The following is a 21,668-nucleotide window of genomic DNA, read 5'->3' as shown; positions in this document are numbered from 1 at the left end:
GGCTATCCGGTCAGTAGGGTCCATGAAATGAAGGTTCAGGTCGCCTAGAATAAGAAAGTTGGAGGCAGAAGATGCTAATTGTGAAGCAGATTCAGTAACGGCATTGAGGAAGTTCCCAGGGGCACCTGGGGGGCGGTAGATCAATAGCCCCGACAGGGAGTGAGCTGGGGAGATTTGGATGGAGAATTGACAGCTTTCGCAATCCTCGATATGGGCGTTGGAAGTTCTACAGGTGAATTGTTCCCTGAAGATTATGGCCACCCCCCCTCCCCTCCCTTTGGGTCTGTGTAAGGCTTGACAGAGGTACCCTGTGGGAAGGGCCGTGACGATGTCCGAGTCGGAATTGTCTTATAGCCACGTTTCCGTTAAAAACAGCAGATCGAAATCATGATCTTGGATTAACAGGTATGTTTCGAGCGCATGTTTGGGAAGGGAGCGGCAGTTGAGAAGTCCCATCTTCAGTCCGGGTTTTGCTGAGCCCAAGGGAGTCGGATTGCAGCGCATACAATTAGAGAAGGGTTTACCTTCAGTGTGCGTATGGTAGCAGGCCAGGATTTTCTTAGGTTGAAGTGCGCGGAGCATGTCTCCAGTATACACCACGCAGTCATGAGGGACATCCGACAGAGTCTCTGGGCCTGGGTCCGTCTGGGCCTGTCTGGGCCCAGACGGGCTTGCCTTTGGCGCGCCTTCGGCGCGCTGACGGCGCGCCCGCTGCGCCCGTCCGCTGCGCTGCCTGAACTGACACATAATTTATGGAAGGAGAATGAGCGTTGGAGGGGTGGGCGTGGCCACGAGAGGTGGGCGTGTCCGTGGCTCCTCGCGGCCGGTGATGGTGGCGTGCGAGTGGAATCCTGTCCTGACAGTGTTGAAATCGACTGTCTAGGGGGATATGAGGTCAGTGCTGGGGGGGGAGTGCGCAACGCGATTAAAATACAAAGTTATCACAGTTTTTAAAATCAATGTCACAGATTTAGCAAGGTTTCACTCCCGGCTTTCCGCCTCAGGAGACTCAGGTCAAATGCGGCTCTATCATTCAGGGCGCGCTTTTATCTGCTTGGTGAGGGGTGGGCGTGGCCACGAGAGGTGGGCGTGTCCGTGGCTCCTCGCGGCCGGTGATGGCGGCGTGCGAGTGGAATCCTGTCCTGACAGTGTTGAAATCGACTGTCTAGGGGGATATGAGGTCAGTGCTGGGGGGGAGTGCGCAACGCAATTAAAATACAAAGTTATCACAGTTTTTAAAATCAATGTCACAGATTTAGCAAGGTTTCACTCCCGGCTTTCCGCCTCAGGAGACTCAGGTCAAAAAACACCTAGAACACCTAGCTGAGTTTTTGATGCAGAGTGCAGGATAGTGAATTTTGCTGTGGGTTCAGATTTGAGTGCAGGTTTCAGAAGTGAATCTAGCATGTGCTTTAAGTTTTGAGGAAACAGTTGTATTGATTTGTATTGCAAGTGCAGGAATGTAGAGACTGCAGCACTGCTGTTGAGGCACAACCTGGATTTAAGCTCCATTGTAAAGTGAGTGCATGTTTCAATTTTTATTTATTTGTCCTCAAAGATAGAAATCTTTATATATATGTTTGAAGAATACCTAGCTTTTGATACAGAGTGCAGGATTGTGAATTTTGCTGTGGGTACAGATTTGAGTGCAGGTTTCAGAAGTTATTCTAGCCTGTGCTTTAAGTTTTGAGGAAGCAGTTGTGTTGATTTGTATTGCAAGTGCTGGAATTTAGAGACTGCAGCACAGCTGTTGAGGCACACTCATAGCATGATTTCAAGGTGCAAGTTGATGGTTGCAGTTTATGGTTGCAGGGACCATGTTGCAGAACTCGAGTGTAATTCATTTTAAAAGTAGTCAAATATTTTGGAAGTTACAATTCAGCCATGGGTGCAGATGTCTCAAACTAAAGTGACATGCAGTATTTCTTCTCAAAGTGACTACAAAGCAGTGATATTTTGATTCAAACATATGATAGGTAAATTGTATTGCAATCTCTGGTTGCATCTTTTGTGCAGGTTACTTTACAAAAGTCCTCCATATTATGTCATGCAAACCCGACAAGCCTCAACCTTTTTAAAATAAGTTAATAATAATGAAATAATTTAGGAATCATTCCAGATTCTCTGGGCTGCCAAGTTCTTGACCTGCTTTTACAAAACATATTTTTGCCGCTAGTGGGCTTATCTTTTTATTCATGTGAAAATACACTTGTAAACTAAAACTCAAAGCGTATAAGTAAATGTCTACCATAAAATAGATCAGTCATAATTTGTCAGAAGTGTGTTTTATTTAAATTGTGTATTTCTTTCCTGTTCCTCTTTCATGCTAGAAATCTGGGAGCACTCTTACCTCAGCATTGATCACCGTCGCTTGGATGGTGCTCTTCTGTGCGTTTGTCAGAGCTCTGTCGCTAGGACTTGGCTGTGTTCCTCAGCCAATCACAGCAGATGGAACATTCTGTGTTGATGCTCATTAGGTAGTACTGTTTAGCTGTCACTGACATAACCCATTCCTTAGCCCACAGTCAAATGATATATAGAACCTAAACCTCCCTTTACAGAAAGATAATTTGGATGTCATTATTTAAACTTTGCGGTAAAACTATAATGAAAGGAATAATCAAGACCATTAAAGTACAAAGTGCCTAAAATGAGTAATTTGTCAACCTCTGGTATGTTTTTCATCAGGGCACTGAAATTCTGTGGCAGGGAGGGGCCAAATTATCTGGCATGGTTGGCTAAATTATGTGGCAAGAAGATACAAATTATGTGGCATAGTATGGCACATTGTAAGGCAATTTTATTTTGACTTTTGTAATTTTTAATACATTTTAAAAGTGTCTTACCGACGTTTTCATCTCAGAAGTACCAATTTAATACTTAGAATCAGCAGTTAGCAACTGAATGGTGACCAGTCTTTGCAACTTGCATTTCAATGTGCAGAAGCACGCGTTTCCACACTATTATTTTTTGTTAAAATCTGCAAACATGCACCAGATAATGGATTATGTACAAATGCTTTGAATCCATAACTATGCAGAAGATGCTGGAGCTTCTGACTCACATAATTCAAATGGCCTTGGTTTGAATAGGGCTGTACACTTTTCATCTCACAAATGAGATTACATGTGTGTGCATTAGATTATAGATATTAGTATCCGATTCCTTCCACATCCTTCAGTATTTCACATCTTATTCTGCAGCAATAGAGGTTGAGGTTACCACTATAACATTAATCATAAGGTTATTTATGTAAACCTTTATTGAAAGGCATAACTTGAGGGCAAAATCTCGTTTAAGAACAGATTGCCCTAGTGTAGTAAAATAACCCTGTATAAGGGCCAGAGAGCCCTAATCTGCAGGCAGATTTTGATGTAAAGACCAAGGGCACAAAGTCAGATTCTAATATAAAGTCAGAGATCTCTAACATCTACTAGCTGATCCTAATATGAAGGACAGAAAACCCCAATCTTTAGAGAATATTGGGGTTTCCTGGAAACACCTAACCTTAGATCAGACACTAATGCCAGATGCATAGAGTCATCACCTAGGAGTAGAGTGTATATAACATAAATGGTAGTGAGAGCTATAACCTGAGAAAGAACCTGAAATAATAGGGAGAGGACCAGAACCAAGGACTGCAGGTGCTACAGGGAGATCAGAATAGATCACGATACGTGAGTCAGATAACTCTAACCTGGAAGCTGATCTTAAGATATAGGCCACCAAACTTGAAGGCGGAACCTAGAATAATGGAAAGAAACCTCTAACACACAGTGAGATCCTGATGTGACATGAATAGGGGCTTAATCTGGGATGAGATCTCTTAACAGGGAACCTATACGGGCAGATCTTAATATGAAAGGCAGAGTTTACCTTTTTGTAGGGTAGAGAAATTAGGTGCTGGTTTCTGATGCAAGGGGCAGGAAACCATAGAAAGAGATAGTGCTTGATATAAGATGCAGAAGTATTTTACCATTGAATATATCCTTTACTGTGTGCAGAGAGTTCTAAGCTTGGGAAAGACACTTTTGTAAGAATTAGAAGTCCTTCCCTGAGGATAATGTGCACCCTTATCAACCTTTTCCTAATGGAGAGGGGGCTGGCCTATGAGGCAGATATGATGACCAAGGAGAGAGTTAAGAAGTACAAAATAAAAATGTGGATACTTCCAAGTGTAGATTCCTCCCTTTTGAAAGCACCAGACTGCATCCAGAAATGTTTTCAGCAGTGCACCTGCAGGCTGCTATGTGGAACCGTGTGGCTCTGTGCTGGCTCTGCCCTTCCCTGGAAGTAAGGGAGTAGTGCCTCATATAAGCACTATATACAAGCTCACCCCTTGTTCAATACACCAACCCATGCCCACGTCATTCACCCACTCATTTGCTTTTCACTATAAGCTCACTGTTCACTTGTATGCTCTCATTTCTTATTCCTTGCTTGTCTACTCATGTATTGACATACTCGCAAGTTTCTCTGCTTACTAACATAAACTCCATCTCTTAAGCTTCAATAAATACTCACTCGTTTCATTTCTCCTTACTCACTCCTTTAACATGCACACATTGCACCAGAGTTATCAATTAGCTCCACATCGCCATTCTTTTCTGGCTAGTCCTGCCTTTTTACCTACCAGGAGTTTGGATTCTACTACCCTTGCTGTTGCTTTCCCAAATTATGATATATATAGGACCAGAACTATAAATCAAAATGGTATTGTATAGAACAACTCAAGTGTCGTTAGGTAACTGATAACATTGCGCTTATTGGTAATTCTGTCCCTCACATATCCATTAGCTCACTCCACAGTGACAATCTATACTTATCCTTACTTAATACTCAAAGCCACATGAATCAGTCCTTAGTCACTCAAAAGTCACAGATAATGTATTTGCTCTTCACACATACAGCACACACCTCTGTCTCACTTATTTCTTCCATATAATATCATCTTTTGCTAACTTCTTACTCATTCACAGCTATTCCCACTCATACTTGTAGGAAAGTAGGATCTAGGTTTATGCTTACCCCCACTTTTCGCTTGGTGTTATGCTGTTTCTGCCAAGTCTGACTGGGATCTGCTAATCAAGACCCCAGTCTCTGTGATTTTTTCCCCTGAATTGGATATGGTGAGGACTTGGGTACATCCCAGATTGGCTACTGGTGTACACTTGTAAGTCCCAAATATATGGCACTGAGGTACCCAAGGCATAGGCACACTAGGGGCCTCCCATGGGCTGAATCATGTATTATGCCACTCATGAGAGAACACTCAAAGTGTGACTGTAGACCTGCCATTGCAGCCTGTGTTTCTCTATATCTGAGGTCACTGCACTTGAAACCTATAAGTCACCCCCTTAGGCATGCCTTTCAATCCCGAAGGCAGGGTGCTTGGTTCTAAGTGTGAGGGTACCCCTGCACGTGCAGGACACCCCTACAACCTTTTGAGTCCATTCACCGAGTTGTAAGTACATCAGCCATTATTATATATAGAGTGGCCATGCGTCATTACACAATGACCATCTCCAAATTATCCAGAAGAAACTATGCTGTGTTTGGTATCAAACATGTTGGAATCATACCCCCACACTGTTTGTGTGAGAGATATGACTCCATGTACTGTGAATCTCCTCCGGGAGGCCCTCAGTGCTCCCTGTACCAGTCTTTCAGAACCGGACAGCATGCTAGGGCTGCTGCCGGCCAGAGACATGTTTCTGCCCTCATGCTGCTGAGCCAAGCTCGAGCAGGGGAAGGCAGAACAATAGATATCTTGTCACAGGGGGGTGTGACCTCCTCCCAGACAGGGCTTAGTATATTGGGACAGGGTAGGGGCGCTTGCCAGTGCCACTAAGACTACTTGAAGGGCACACTTGGTGCCCTCTTTGCATAGTCCACTTCAAACCAGTTCAGGGAGCCGTTGGCTGCCACTCTGGTGCAAAACTGGACAAAGGATATGGGAGTATCCTCCCCATTGTGCAGCCAGTCCTATGGGAGGGACCCCTGAATCGTCCCAACCCTTTCCTTAGGGTACGTAAGGGCTTACCTATGGGTGGGCCCCTAGATTCATTGTGGGACAAGATTCAGATCAGACACCACTTCATCTTTAACCGTCTGGGCACTCTGTACTTCGATGGACGTTTGCTCTGGACATCGAGACTGCAGCTGGGAAGACTTCTGCTGCTGCTGGTCTCGTTGTCCTGCTCATCCACTGTAACGTCTGTGCCTGTGCTCCATACAGGAACCTTCCAAGACCTGTGGACATCCAATACACCTGAAGGATTATCCCTTGAAGTGAAAGAGTCACTTCCCTGCATCTGCAAGCACCACAACTAATCTAACCGGTCTGCTGCTCCTGGGCTCCCAAGGACTCCAGAAGGCTCAGCAACACAGGTGGTGGTTCTACAACTCCCTTGAGTCCTGCCCTGTCTTCTCCACGAGTTTGAGGCCAGTATCCCTCGTCGGAACTGCAGGAACCAAACCCCTGTGCACCGGGTTGACTTGTCGTTGCAAAGGCTTGTTAGCTCTCTTCCTCAGAGATCTTCAGGCTCCAAGTAGTCATCAACCACAAGCATCGGCTGTGACTAAGATCTTTGATGTTTCTGCCAAGTCTGACTGGGATCTGCTAATCAAGACCCCAGTCTCTGTGATTTTTTCCCCTGAATTGGATATGGTGAGGACTTGGGTACATCCCAGATTGGCTACTGGTGTACACTTGTAAGTCCCAAATATATGGCACTGAGGTACCCAAGGCATAGGCACACTAGGGGCCTCCCATGGGCTGAATCATGTATTATGCCACTCATGAGAGAACACTCAAAGTGTGACTGTAGACCTGCCATTGCAGCCTTGTGTAGTCATCAACCACAAGCATCGACTGTGACTAAGATCTTTGTCCTCACCGCATCTCTTGCACCGTGGGCCTGCATCTTTGGTGAGCTGCTTGAGGTCCTCTTACGACTCCAGTGCCTCCCAGCCTGCGGGTCCTCTTGAGGGTCTTCTTTCATTCCAGTGGGCCCCCCTGTTTGCCTGGGCCTACTCTGACTTTTCTTCTTGTGGCAAGTCACTTGGACCTTGCTGGTCCCCACACTGTACCTTTTTTTCATAGTATTAAATTAAAAAAATATATTTTTCAGTAATTTTACTAACTCCAGGGAGCAACAAGATAGGGCGATAGTTTCCCAGGTCTGAAGGGTCAAGGCTTGATTTTTTAACAGAGCCTGTAAGCAGTAAGCAGCATTACACATTATCCCCTCCTACCCCGTGGATCTGTGAGGATTTCCCCTTCTGAGCTAGGGGCCCTGCTTCAGACGTCCTCCTTGAAGCTTCACAATCGGGTTGAGGTGGCTCTTGTCCACCTTGTGATACAGCTACACTCATGCTTGTGATTCCTTGGCTTGATCTGACCCATGAACATTGTGCTCACGCTTACAATGGGCTTGTCTAAAATCACAGTGACTCAGAAGACAGAGTTAGAGAGGCACTTTGTATAACCATACAGAGCCAGATACCCAAATACAACTTTAGAACTCAGTTTGCCGCTGACTACATGTAACATAGGCACAACTGGTTGGCCTCTACAAGCTGGCATCAGTCTAGTTGTCCTTCAGTCATAGTTGCTGCAGGAGTAGATCTAAAGGCAGTGCATTGAAGCCAATATCGTGACCTAGCAAAGCATCCCGTTACAGGTCATACAAGAGGGTCTAACTAGGCCCCTGTTATGCACTGTTCAGTAATGATTATCAATACATAGACAAATATTGATTATTGTCTCTATCACACAGATAAGCTCTACTTTTTGGTAAATGAACTCCAAGTGTCACTGTGGATTCCCACCTTGTGCAAGACAGCTCATGTCTATTCAGCATAAGCTTCAGGCACAAGCAGGCACACCATTAACACCAACTTAACCACTCATAATGAGAAACGTAAAATACCAGTTGACTTGTTGCGAGTGTACCTTGCACGTTTACAACCCCAAAAGGATTTTCCCTGGATATTGTAATAAGTAGTTTGGTTAAGGGAATGTTGTTGCTGCAGGTCAGTGTAGATGCAAGACAGGCTAAGGCAATTTCCTTACAGCAGCTTTCCAAAACAAAGTTGTCAGTGATATACTATTGTTGCTAAATAATATGTTGTTTACCAGATCCATAATCCTATTTACAGTTGTGGCCATTGGTGTCTGTGCTCGTGCTAATTTTGAGTTGTGAATGCCACTGTCACATGTGTTCCCCTTCTTAGAAGTGTTTTCCTTGAGTAACGGTGGTAGATAAAAGCAAAGTTGGTGTCTTAACCCCTAAAAGTCTGGTCTCTTCACTGGTCCCTGGCATTAAGACTTACAGAAACTGTTCATTTTGTTGTCATTCTTGTTTCAGGTTTAGACTGGACATCTCCATGGAAATCTCTTCACTTTGTTTCAATTTTGAATGTTTTCTGTTGTACCATTTAGTCATTGTCTGGCAATGCACACATTTTATTGTTTTGTTCATGCCCTTTCTTTGTCTCAGTTGTAGTCATCTACCCGTTAAGGTCTGCACTGCACATAGTGGTGCAATGTTCTTCATATGCAGCACATTTAAAAGTGTTGTGTCAGGTACTGATTCTATTCCATGGCCTTTTTTGCTCAGTTTGGTGTCTGGATATATTTCTCTTAATTGCCAAGTTTCATATTGCATCATACTGACTCAGTTGTTGTCCATTTGCTTACATATTTTTCAATTCTCTCATCCTCTCCTTTTGATAATCTCACCTATTAACTGCCCATCCTTCTATTAAGCCTCTTTTTGTTCCCTTTTCTATTCATTCCTAAATGGTTTACTATTCACACCCCCTTGTTGCATTCATTTGCCTTGCCCATTTATTTCCTATGCTGGTTCTCTGTGAGAGAAAGAGAGTGGCCTCAGTGAGATTTCCCTCAGCACGGCGGCCATCTTGGACTGCCTCTGACTGCATTAAGTCTCAGTTCACACAAAATGGAGGTTGGTGTTTTCAGTGAAAACACACTTTCATCTTTCACAAATGATAGCACAGCTGATTCACATTTCCCTCACTAAACATTAGCTTTTTTAACAATGTTTTTGTTGCCATCAAATACATAACATGATTTTCATAAAAACATTAATTTTCATTCATATTCTTTTAGGTATTGCTGTGGCATCACACCTTTTATCCTCAGCATAGGAGGCAGTTATTGTGGTTCTCACACAGGCGAAAACCAAAATGTATAGTTGTAAACATGCTTTTCATTTACACATCCAGTCAGAAAAAACGTGTTCCTTTGGTTATATTAGATACAAATTATTGGACTGTGGTTTTCTCACTGTTCTGCACTGTTGCATTGATCACCTGGCCAGATTTGTTGTTCTTGGCCTTTCCTATTTAATAAATAACTTCATACAAGATACAGCTTTTGTTTGCCTACCCTGTATTGAGACAATGGGAGTCCACTTTTGGCTTTATTGTGGTTCAGGGGAGTAGGGTAAAAGGATTTTGTGACGAGAGGTGTCATCCTATAAATGCGAACACTTAAACTCTCTTCAATGAGCATACATGCCAACATACCTGGTTCAAGCTTGAGACTACCAATGTTTAAGCCTAAATGGCTTTATCTGTTTCCGACCTGAAATCGCTCCTTCTTTAATGTATATCAATTGGCAAAATACATTCCCCCTAGTTTGTTTCCAAAATATCTACTTTTAAAATGTTGACATGTCTGAATGAGGCTGAACCGAATATATGATGTTACAACGCAAACAGTTACAACGCATGCCTTTACAACGTGGCTTTTACATCGCAGCATCCATTACAACACATGATTTTACAACGCATGCCATCACAACGCATTTTTAGAAACTACATTTGCAACGCATTCCATTACAACGCATACCATTACAATGCACAATACTTTTAGGGCAAGAGTAGTGTAAGTGTTAGATAGCGTAGGGGTAAAAATTATTATTCCCACTCCAGTGAGTGCAACAGTAGGGTAAGTGGTGGATAGTGTAGGGGTAAAAATGTATATTCCCACTCCAGTGAGTGCAACAGTAGGGTAAGTTGGATAGTGTTGGATAGTGTAGGGTTTTAAAATACTATCCCCATGTACCCCAGAACCCATACCCACCCTAAAACAAAAAAATCCCCATTACTTACCTTATAATGCGTTGTAATGGCATGCGTTGTAATGATATTCATTGTAATGGCATGCGTTGTAGTGACATGCATTGTAATTGCATGCGTTGTAATGGTATGTGATGTAAGGGCAGCTGCGTTGTAATGACTGCGTTGTGAAGGTAGTGCGTTGTAATGACTGCTATGTAGAGGTTGTTTCCCGGCTGAACTAGTTGAAGACTGTAGAATTCTGACCTGAAATTGCTTCTTCTTTAATGTATTTCAATTGGCAAAATACATTCCCCCTAATTTGCTTTCAAAATATCTACTTTTAAAATGTTGACATGACTGAATGAGGCTGAACTGAATATATGATGTTACAACGCAAACAATTACAACGCATGCCTTTACAACGCGGTTTTTACATCGCAGCATCCATTACAATGCATGATTTTACAACACATGCCATCACAACGCATTTTTAGAAACTACATTTACAATGCATTCCATTACAACGCATACCATTACAATGCATGCCATTACAACGCGCAATACTTTTAGGGCAAGAGTGTTGGATAGCGTAGGGGTAAAAATTACTATTCCCACTCCAGTGAGTGCAACAGTAGGGTAAGTGTTGGATAGTGTAGGGGTACACATTTCTATTCCCACTCTACTGAGTGCAACAGTGGGGTAAGTGTTGGATAGTGTAGGGATAAAAATACTATCCCCATGTACCCCAGAACCCATACCCACCCTAAAACAAAAAAATCCCCATTACTTACCTTATAATGCGTTGTAATGACATGCGTTGTAATGATATTCATTGTAATGGCATGCGTTGTAGTGACATGCGTTGTAATGGCATGCGTTGTAATGGTATGTGATGTAAGGGCAGCTGCGTTGTAATGACTGCGTTGTGAAGGTAGTGCGTTGTAATGACTGCTATGTAGAGGTTGTTTCCCGGCTGAACTAGTTGAAGACTGTAGAAGTATTTTGCTTGTTAGGAGGGCCCAGTTATTGCCAAAAAGTAATATGCAGTTTATCCAGCAGTCTGGCTGAAAGAGGGCACACACTTTGAGTGGTATCTCTATCAGCTGAGTTGAACTTTTGACCTCTTCTGCCACCAGGACAGAGGCTGGCATGAACATTCTGAGAGAAGAATGCCCTGTGTCAGTATTCTGTGCCAACATTCTAAAGCTTCCCTGCCCAGCCCCCGCTTCAAGCACCCTTCTCAGAGAGGAACATGAAAAGTGGCAGAAGCTTTAGATACAGAGATCGGTTCTGGCTCATGTCACTCTTGCTTTGGCCAAATGATTGAACCTTACAACAACCTTACCTAACACTCTCCAGGTTATCCCTGTCCCTCACTTCACTCACGTCATATTCATTACATACACCCGGTATTGTTCCCTTTTCTATTCATTCCTAAATGATTTACTATCCACACCCCTTGTTGCATTCATTTGCCTTGCACATTTATTTCCTATGCTGGTTCTCTGTGAGAGAAAGAGAGTGGCCTCAGTAAGATTTCCCTCAACACAGCGGCCATCTTGGACTGCCTCTGACTGCATTAAGTCTCAGTTCACACAAAATGGAGGTTGTTCTTCAGTGCACCCATTTCCAAATTTACAAACAGTTGTGAGCTTCAATTCTTTAATTTTAGGCTAAAGAATCGTAAACAAAGAATAGTGTTTTCAGTGAAAACACACTTTTATCTTTCACAAATGATAGCACAGCTGATTCACATTTCCCTCACTAAACATTTGCTTTTTTAACAATATGTTTGTTGCCATCAAATACATAACATGCTTTTCATAAAAACATGAATTTTCATTCATGTTCTTTTAGGTATTGCTGTGGCATCACACCTTTTATCCTCAGCATAGCAGACAGTTTTTGTGGTTCTCACACAGGCAAAAAACCAAAATGTATAGTTGTAAACATGCTTTTCATTTACAAATCCAGTCAGAAAAAACGTGTTCCTTTGGTTATATTAGATACAAATTATTGGACTGTGGTTTTCTCACTGTTCTGCAATGTTGCATTGATCACCTAGCCAGATTTGTTTTACTTGGCCTTTCCTATTTAATAAATGACTTCATACAAGATACAGCTTTTGTTTGCCTACCCTGTATTGAGACAATGGGAGTCCACTTTTGGCTTTATTGTGGTTCAGGGGAGTAGGGTAAAAGGCTTTTGTGATGATAGGTGCCGTCCTATAAATGCGAACACTTAAACTCTCTTCAATGAGCCTACATGCCAACATACCTGGTTCAAGCTTGAGACTACTAATGTTTAATCCAAAATGGCTTTATCTGTTTCCGACCTGACATTGCTTCTTCTTTAATTTTTATCAATTGGCAAAATGCATTCCCCCTAATTTGTTTCCAAAATATCTACTTTTAAAATGTTGACATGTCTGAATGAGGCTGAACCAAATATCTGATGTTACAACGCAAACAGTTACAACGCATGCCTTTAGAACGTGCCTTTTACATCGCAGCATCCACGCATGATTTTACAACGCATGCCCTGACAACGCATTTTTAGAAACTAAATTTACAACGCATTCCATTACAATGCATGCCATTACAACGCACAATACTTTTAGGGCAAGAGTAGGGTAATTGTAAGATAGCGTAGGGGTAAAAATTACTATTCCCACTCCAGTGAGTGCAACAGTAGGGTAAGTTTTGGGTAGTGTAGGGGTATACATTTCTATTCCCACACCATGAACCCCAAAACCCATACCCACCCTAAAACTAAAAAATCCCCACGACTTACCTTATAATGCGTTGTAATGGCATGCGTTGTAATGATATTCATTGTAATGGCATGCGTTGTAGTGACATACGTTGTAATGGCATGCGTTATAATGGTATGTGTTGTAAGCGCAGCTGCGTTGTAATGACTGCGTTGTGAAGGTAGTGCGTTGTAATGACTGCTATGTAAAGGTTGTTTCCCGGCTGAACTAGTTGAAGACTGTAGAATTCTGACCTGAAATTACTTCTTCTTTAATGTATTTCAATTGGCAAAATACATTCCCCCTAATTTGCTTTCACAATATCTACTTTTAAAATGTTGACATGACTGAATCAGGCTGAACTGAATATATGATGTTACAACGCAAACAATTACAACGCATGCCTTTACAACAAGGTTTTTTACATCGCAGCATCCATTACAATGCATGATTTTACAAAACATGCCATCACAACGCATTTTTAGAAACTATAATTTACAATGCATTCCATTACAACGCATACCTTTACAACGCATACCATTACAACACGCAATACTTTTAGGACAAGAGTAGCGTAAGTGTTGGATAGCGTAGGGGTAAAAATTGCTATTCCCACTCCAGTGAGTGCAACAGTAGGGTAAGTGTTGGATAGTGTAGTTGTAAAAATGTCTATTCCCACTCCAGTGAGGGCAACAGTAGGGTAAGTGTTGGATAGTGTAGGGCTAAACATTTATATTCCCACTCCAGTAAGTGCAACTGTAGGGTAAGTTGGATAGTGTAGGATAGTGTAGGGATAAAAATACTATCCCCATGTACCCCAGAACCCATACCCACCCTAAAACAAAAAAATCCCCATTACTTACCTTATAATGCGTTGTAATGGCATGCGTTGTAATGATATTCATTGTAATGGCATGCGTTGTGGTGACATGCGTTGTAATGGCATGCGTTGTAATGGTATGTGATGTAAGGGCAGCTGCGTTGTAATGACTGCGCTGTGAAGGTAGTGCGTTGTAATGACTGCTAAGTAAAGGTTGTTTCCCGGCTGAACTAGTTGAAGACTGTAGAATTCTGACCTGAAATTGCTTCTTCTTTAATATATTTCAATTGGCAAAATACATTCCCCCTAATTTGCTTTCAAAATATCTACTTTTAAAATGTTGACATGTCTGAATGAGGCTGAACTGAATATATGATGTTACAACGCAAACAATTACAGCGCATGCCTTTACAACGTGATTTTTACATCGCAGCATCCATTACAATGCATGATTTTACAACACATGCCATCACAACGCATTTTCAGAAACTACATTTACAATGCATTCCATTACAACGCATACCATTACAACGCATGCCATTACAACGCGCAATACTTTTAGGGCAAGAGTAGTGTAAGTGTTGGATAGCGTAGGGGTAAAAATTACTATTCCCACTCCAGTGAGTGCAACAGTAGGGTAAGTGTTGGATAGTGTAGGGGTACACATTTCTATTCCCACTCTAGTGAGTGCAACAGTAGGGTAAGTGTTGGATAGTGTAGGGGTACACATTTCTATTCCCACTCTAGTGAGTGCAACAATGGGGTAAGTGTTGGATAGTGTAGGGATAAAAATACTATCCCCATGTACCCCAGAACCCATACCCACCCTAAAACAAAAAAATCCCCATTACTTACCTTATAATGCGTTGTAATGGCATGCGTTGTAATGATATTCATTGTAATGGCATGCGTTGTAGTGACATGCGTTGTAATGGCATGCGTTGTAATGGTATTTGATGTAAGGGCAGCTGCGTTGTAATGACTGCGTTGTGTAGTTAGTGCAATGTAATGACTGCTATGTAAAGGTTGTTTCCCGGCTGAACTAGTTGAAGACTGTAGAAGTATTTTGCTTGTTAGGAGGGCCCAGTTATTGACAAAAAGTAATGTTCAGTTTATCCAGCAGTCTGGCTGAAAGAGGGCACACACTTTGAGTGGTATCTCTATCAGCTGAGTTGAACTTTTGACCTCTTCTGCCACCAGGACAGAGGCTGGCATGAACATTCTGAGAGAAGAATGCCCTGTGTCAGTATTCTGTGCCAACATTCTAAAGCTTCCCTGCCCAGCCCCCGCTTCAAGCACCCTTCTCAGAGAGGAACATGAAAAGTGGCAGAAGCTTTAGATACAGAGATCGGTTCTGGCTCATGTCACTCTTGCTTTGGCAAAATGATTGAACCTTACAACAACCTTACCTAACACTCTCCAGTTTATCCCTGTCCCTCACTTCACTCATGTCATATTCATTACATACACCCGGTATTGTTCCCTTTTCTATTCATTCCTAAATGATTTACTATCCACATCCCTTGTTACATTCATTTGCCTTGCACATTTATTTCCTATGCTGGTTCTCTGTGAGAGAAATAGAGTGGCCTCAGTGAGATTTCCCTCAGCACGGCAGCCATCTTGGACTGCCTCTGACTGCATTAAGTCTCAGTTCACACAAAATGGAGTTGTTCTTCAGTGCACCCATATCTAAATTTACAAACAGTTGTGAGATTCAATTCATTAATTTTAGGCTAAAGAATAGTAAACAAAGAATAGTGTTTTCAGTGAAAACACACTTTTATCTTTCACAAAAGATAGCACAGCTGATTCACATTTCCCTCACTAAACATTTGCTTTTTTAACAATATGTTTGTTGCCATCAAATACATAACACGATTTTCATAAAAACATTAATTTTCATTCATATTCTTTTAGGTATTGCTGTGGCATCACACCTTTTATCCTCAGCATAGCAGGCAGTTTTTGTGATTCTCACACAGGCAAAAAACTAAATGTATAGTTGTAAACATTCTTTTCGTTTACAAATCCAGTCAGAAAAAATGTGTTCCTTTGGTTATATTAGATACACTTTATTGGACTGTGGTTTTCTCACTGTACTGCACTGTTTCATTGATCACCTGGCCAGCTTTGTTTTAATTGGCCTTTCCTATTTAATAAATGACTTCATACAACATACAGTTATTGTTTGTCTACCCTGTATTGAGACAATGGGAGTCCACTTTTGGCTTTATTATGATTCAGGGGAGTAGGGTAAAAGGCTTTTGTGACAATAGGTGCCCACCTATAAATGTGTACACTGAAACTCTCTTCAATGAGCATACATGCCAACATACCGGATTCAAGCTTGAGACTACCAATGTTTAATCCAAAATGGCTTTTTCTGATTCTGACCTGAAATTGCTTCTTCTTTAATGTATTTCAATTGGCAAAATACATTCCCCCTAATTCGTTTTCAAAATATCTACTTTTAAAATGTTGACATGTCTGAATGAGGCTGAACTGAATATATGATGTTACAACGCAAACAATTACAACGCATGCCTTTACAACGCATTTTTTGAAAATACATTTACAATGCATTCCATTACAACGCATAGCTTTACAACGCATGCCATTACAACACGCAATACTTTTAGGGCAAGAGTAGTGTAAGTGTTGGATAGCGTAGGGGTAAAAATTGCTATTCCCACTCCAGTGAGTGCAACAGTAGGGTAAGTGTTGGATAGTGTAGGGGTAAACATTTCTATTCCCACTCCAGTGAGTGCAACAGTAGGGTAAGTTGGATAGTGTTGGATAGTGTAGGGTTTTAAAATACTATCCCCATGTACCCCAGAACCCATACCCACCCTAATACAAAAAAATCCCCATTACTTACCTTATAATGCGTTGTAATGGCATGTGTTGTAATGATATTCATTGTAATGGCATGCGTTGTAGTGACATGCATTGTAATGGCATGCGTTGTAATGGTATGTGATGTAAGGGCAGCTGCGTTGTAATGACTCCGTTGTGAAGGTAGTGCGTTGTAATGACTGCTATGTAAAGGTTGTTTCCCGGCTGAACTAGTTGAAGACTGTAGAATTCTGACCTGAAATTGCTTCTTCTTTAATGTATTTCAATTGGCAAAATACATTCCCCCTAATTTGCTTTCACAATATCTACTTTTAAAATGTTGACATGTCTGAATGAGGCTGAACTGAATATATGATGTTACAACGCAAACAATTACAATGCATGCCTTTACAACGCGTTTTTTACATCGCAGCATCCATTACAATGCATGATTTTACAACGCATGCCATCACAATGCATTTTTAGAAACTACATTTACAATGCATTCCATTACAACGCATACCTTTACAACGCATGCCATTACAGCACGCAATACTTTTAGGGCAAGAGTAGTGTAAGTGTTGGATAGCGTAGGGGTAAAAATTGCTATACCCACTCCAGTGAGTGCAACAGTAGGGTAAGTGTTGCATAGTGTAGGGGTAAAAATGTCTATTCCCACTCTAGTGAGTGCAACAGTAGGGTAAGTGTTGGATAGAGTAGGGGTAAAAATTTCTATTACCACTCCAGTGAGTGCAACTGTAGGGTAAGTTGGATAGTGTTGGATAGTGTAGGGATAAAAATACTATCTTCATGTACCCCAGAACCCATACCCACCCTAAAACTAAAAAATCCCCATTACTTACCTTATAATGCGTTGTAATGGCATGCGTTGTAATGATATTCATTGTAATGGCATGCGTTGTAGTGACATGCGTTGTAATGGCATGCGTTGTAATGGTATGTATAGTAAGGGCAGCTTCGTTGTAATGACTGCGTTGTGTAGGTAGTGCGTTGTAATGACTGCTATGTAAAGGTTGTTTCCCGGCTGAACTAGTTGAAGACTGTAGAATTCTGACCTGAAATTACTTCTTCTTTAATGTATTTCAATTGGCAAAATACATTCCCCCTAATTTGCTTTCAAAATATCTACTTTTAAAATGTTGACATGTCTGAATGAGGCTGAACTGAATATATGATGTTACAACGCAAACAGTTTCAATGCATTCCTTTAGAACGTGCCTTTTACATCGCAGCATCCATTACAACGCATGATTTTACAACGCATGCCCTCACAACGCATTTTAGAAACTAAATTTACAACGCATACCATTACAACACATGCCATTACAACGCATGCCATTACAACGCACAATACTTTTAGGGCAAGAGTAGGGTAAGTGTTAGATAGCGTAGGGGTAAAAATTACTATTCCCACTCCAGTGAGTGCAACAGTAGGGTAAGTGTTGGGTAGTGTAGGGGTATACATTTCTATTCCCACTCCAGTGAGTGCAACAGGAGGGTAAGTATTAGATAGTGTAGGGATATGTATACTATCCCCATGAACCCCAAAACCCATACCCACCCTAAAACTAAAAAATCCCCACTACTTACCATATAATGCGTTGTAATGGCATGCGTGGTAATGATATTCATTGTAATGGCTTGCGTTGTAGTGACATACGTTGTAATGGCATGCGTTATAATGGTGTGCGTTGTAAGGGCAGCTGCGTTGTAATGACTGCATTGTGAAGGTAGTGCCTTGTAATGACTGCTATGTAAAGGTTGTTTCCCGGCTGAACTAGTTGAAGACTGTAGAATTCTGACCTGAAATTGTTTCTTCTTTAATGTATTTCAATTGGCAAAACACATTCCCCCTAATTTGCTTTCGAAATATCTACTTTTAAAATGTTGACATGTCTGAATGAGGCTGAACTGAATATATGATGTTACAACGCAAACAATTACAACGCATGCCTTTACAACGCGGTTTTTACATCGCAGCATCCATTACAATGCATGGTTTTACAACGCATGCCATCACAACCTATTTTTAGAAACTACATTTACAACACTTTCCATTACATCGCATACCTTTACAACGCATGCCATTACAAAACACAATACTTTTAGGGCAAGAGTAGTGTAAGTGTTGGATAGCGTAGGGGTAATAATTGCTATTCCTACTCCAGTGAGTGCAACAGTAGGGTAAGTGTTGGATAGTGTAGGGGTAAACATTTCTATTCCCACTCCAGTGAGTGCAACAGTAGGGTAAGTGTTGGATAGTGTTGGGATAAAAATGCTATCCCCATGTACCCCAGAACCCATACCCACCCTAAAACAAATAAATCCCCATTACTTACCTTATAATGCGTTGTAATGGAATGCGTTGTAATGATATTCATTGTAATTGCATGCGTTGTAGTGACATGCGTTGTAATGGTATGCGTTGTGATGGTATGTGATGTAAGGGCAGCTGCGTTGTAATAACTGCATTGTGTAGATAGTGCAATGTAATGACTACTATGTAAAGGTTGTTTCCTGGCTGAACTAGTTGAAGACTGTAGAAGTATGTTGCTTGTTTGGAGGCCCCAGTTATTGCCAAAAAGTAATATGCAGTTTATCCAGCAGTCTGGCTGAAAGAGGGCACACACTTTGAGTGGTATCTCTATCAGCTGAGTTGAACTTTTGACCTCTTCTGCCACCAGGACAGAGGCTGGCATGGACATTCTGAGAGAAGAATGCCCTGTGTCAGTATTCTGTGCCAACATTCTAAAGCTTCCCTGCCCAGCCCCCGCTTCAAGCACCCTTCTCAGAGAGGAACATGAAAAGTGGCAGAAGCTTTAGATACAGAGATCGGTTCTGGCTCATGTCACTCTTGCTTTGGCCAAATGATTGAACCTTACAACAACCTTACCCAACACTCTCCAGGTTATCCCTGTCCCTCACTTCACTCACCTCATATTCATTACATACACCCGGTATTGTTCACTTTAATATTCATTCCTAAATTGTTTACTATCCACACCCCCTTGTTACATTCATTTGCCTTGCACATTTATTTCCTATGCTGGTTCTCTGTGAGAGAAATAGTGTGGCCTCAGTGAGATTTCCTTCAGCGCGGCAGCCATCTTGGACTGCCTCTAACTGCATTGAGTCTCAGTTCACACAAAATGGAGGTTGTTCTTCTGTTCACCCATATCTAAATTTACAAACAGTTGTGAGCTTCAATTCTTTATTTTAGGCTAAAGAATCGTAAACAAAGAATAGTGTTTTCAGTGAAAACACACTTTTATCTTTCACAAAAGATAGCACAGCTGATTCACATTTCCCTCACTAAACATTTGCTTTTTTAACAATATGTTTGTTGCCATAAAATACATAACACGATTTTCATAAAAACATTAATTTTCATTCATATTCTTTTAGGTATTGCTGTGGCATCACACCTTTTATCCTCAGCATAGCAGGCAGTTTTTGTGGTTCTCACAGGCAAAAAACTAAATGTATAGTTGTAAACATTCTTTTCATTTACACATCCAGTCAGAAAAAACGTGTTCCTTTGGTTATATTAGATACACTTTATTGGACTGTGGTTTTCTCACTGTACTGCACTGTTTCATTGATCACCTGGCCAGCTTTGTTTTAATTGGCCTTTCCTATTTAATAAATGACTTCATACAACATACAGTTATTGTTTGTCTACCCTGTATTGAGACAATGGGAGTCCACTTTTGGTTTTATTATGATTCAGGGGAGTAGGGTAAAAGGCGTTTGTGACAATAGGTGCCCACCTATAAATATGTACACTGAAACTCTCTTCAATGAGCATACATGCCAACATACCGGATTCAAGCTTGAGACTACCAATGTTTAATCCAAAATGGCTTTTTCTGTTTCTGACCTGAAATTGCTTCTTCTTTAATGTATTTCAATTGGCAAAATACATTCCCCCTAATTAGTTTTCAAAATATCTACTTTTAAAATGTTGACATGTCTGAATGAGGCTGAACTGAATATATGATGTTACAACGCAAACAATTACAACGCATGCCTTTACAACGCGGTTTTTACATCGCAGCATCATTAAAATGCATGATTTTACAATGCATGCCATCAACGCATTTTTAGAAAATTCATTTACAATGCATTCCATTACAACGCATAGCTTTACAACGCATGCCATTACAACACGCAATACTTTTAGGGCAAGAGTAGTGTAAGTGTTGGGTAGCGTAGGTTTAAAAATTGCTATTCCCACTCCAGTGAGTGCAACAGTAGGGTAAGTGTTGGATAGTGTAGGGGTAAAAATTTCTATTCCCACTCCAGTGAGTGCAACAGTAGGGTAAGTTGGATAGTGTTGGATAGTGTAGGGTTTTAAAATACTATCCCCATGTACCTCAGAACCCATACCCACCCTAATACAAAAAAATCCCCATTACTTACCTTATAATGCGTTGTAATGGCATGCGTTGTAATGATATTCATTGTAATGGCATGCGTTGTAGTGACATGCATTGTAATGGCATGCGTTGTAATGGTATGTGATGTAAGGGCAGCTGCGTTGTAATGACTGCGTTGTGAAGGTAGTGCGTTGTAATGACTGCTATGTAAAGGTTGTTTCCCGGCTGAACTAGTTGAAGACTGTAGAATTCTGACCTGAAATTGCTTCTTCTTTAATGTATTTCAATTGGCAAAATACATTCCCCCTAATTTGCTTTCACAATATCTACTTTTAAAATGTTGACATGTCTGAATGAGGCTGAACTGAATATATGATGTTACAACGCAAACAATTACAACACATGCCTTTACAACGCGTTTTTTACATCGCAGCATCCATTACAATGCATGATTTTACAACGCATGCCATCACAACGCATTTTTAGAAACTACATTTACAATGCATTCCATTACAACGCATACCTTTACAACGCATGCCATTACAACACGCAATACTTTTAGGGCAAGAGTAGTGTAAGTGTTGGATAGCGTAGGGGTAAAAATTGCTATTCCCACTCCAGTGAGTGCAACAGTAGGGTAGGTGTTGGATAGTGTAGGGGTAAAAATGTCTATTCCCACTCTAGTGAGTGCAACAGTAGGGTAAGTGTTGGATAGTGTAGGGGTAAAAATTTCTATTCCCACTCCAGTGAGTGCAACTGTAGG

Source organism: Lissotriton helveticus, chromosome 2_1 (assembly GCF_964261635.1).
Source record: "Lissotriton helveticus chromosome 2_1, aLisHel1.1, whole genome shotgun sequence".
In the NCBI taxonomy this organism is placed as follows: Eukaryota; Metazoa; Chordata; class Amphibia; order Caudata; family Salamandridae; genus Lissotriton; species Lissotriton helveticus.
The sequence above is the reverse complement of the archived record's forward strand: the minus strand, read 5'-3'. Positions refer to the sequence as shown.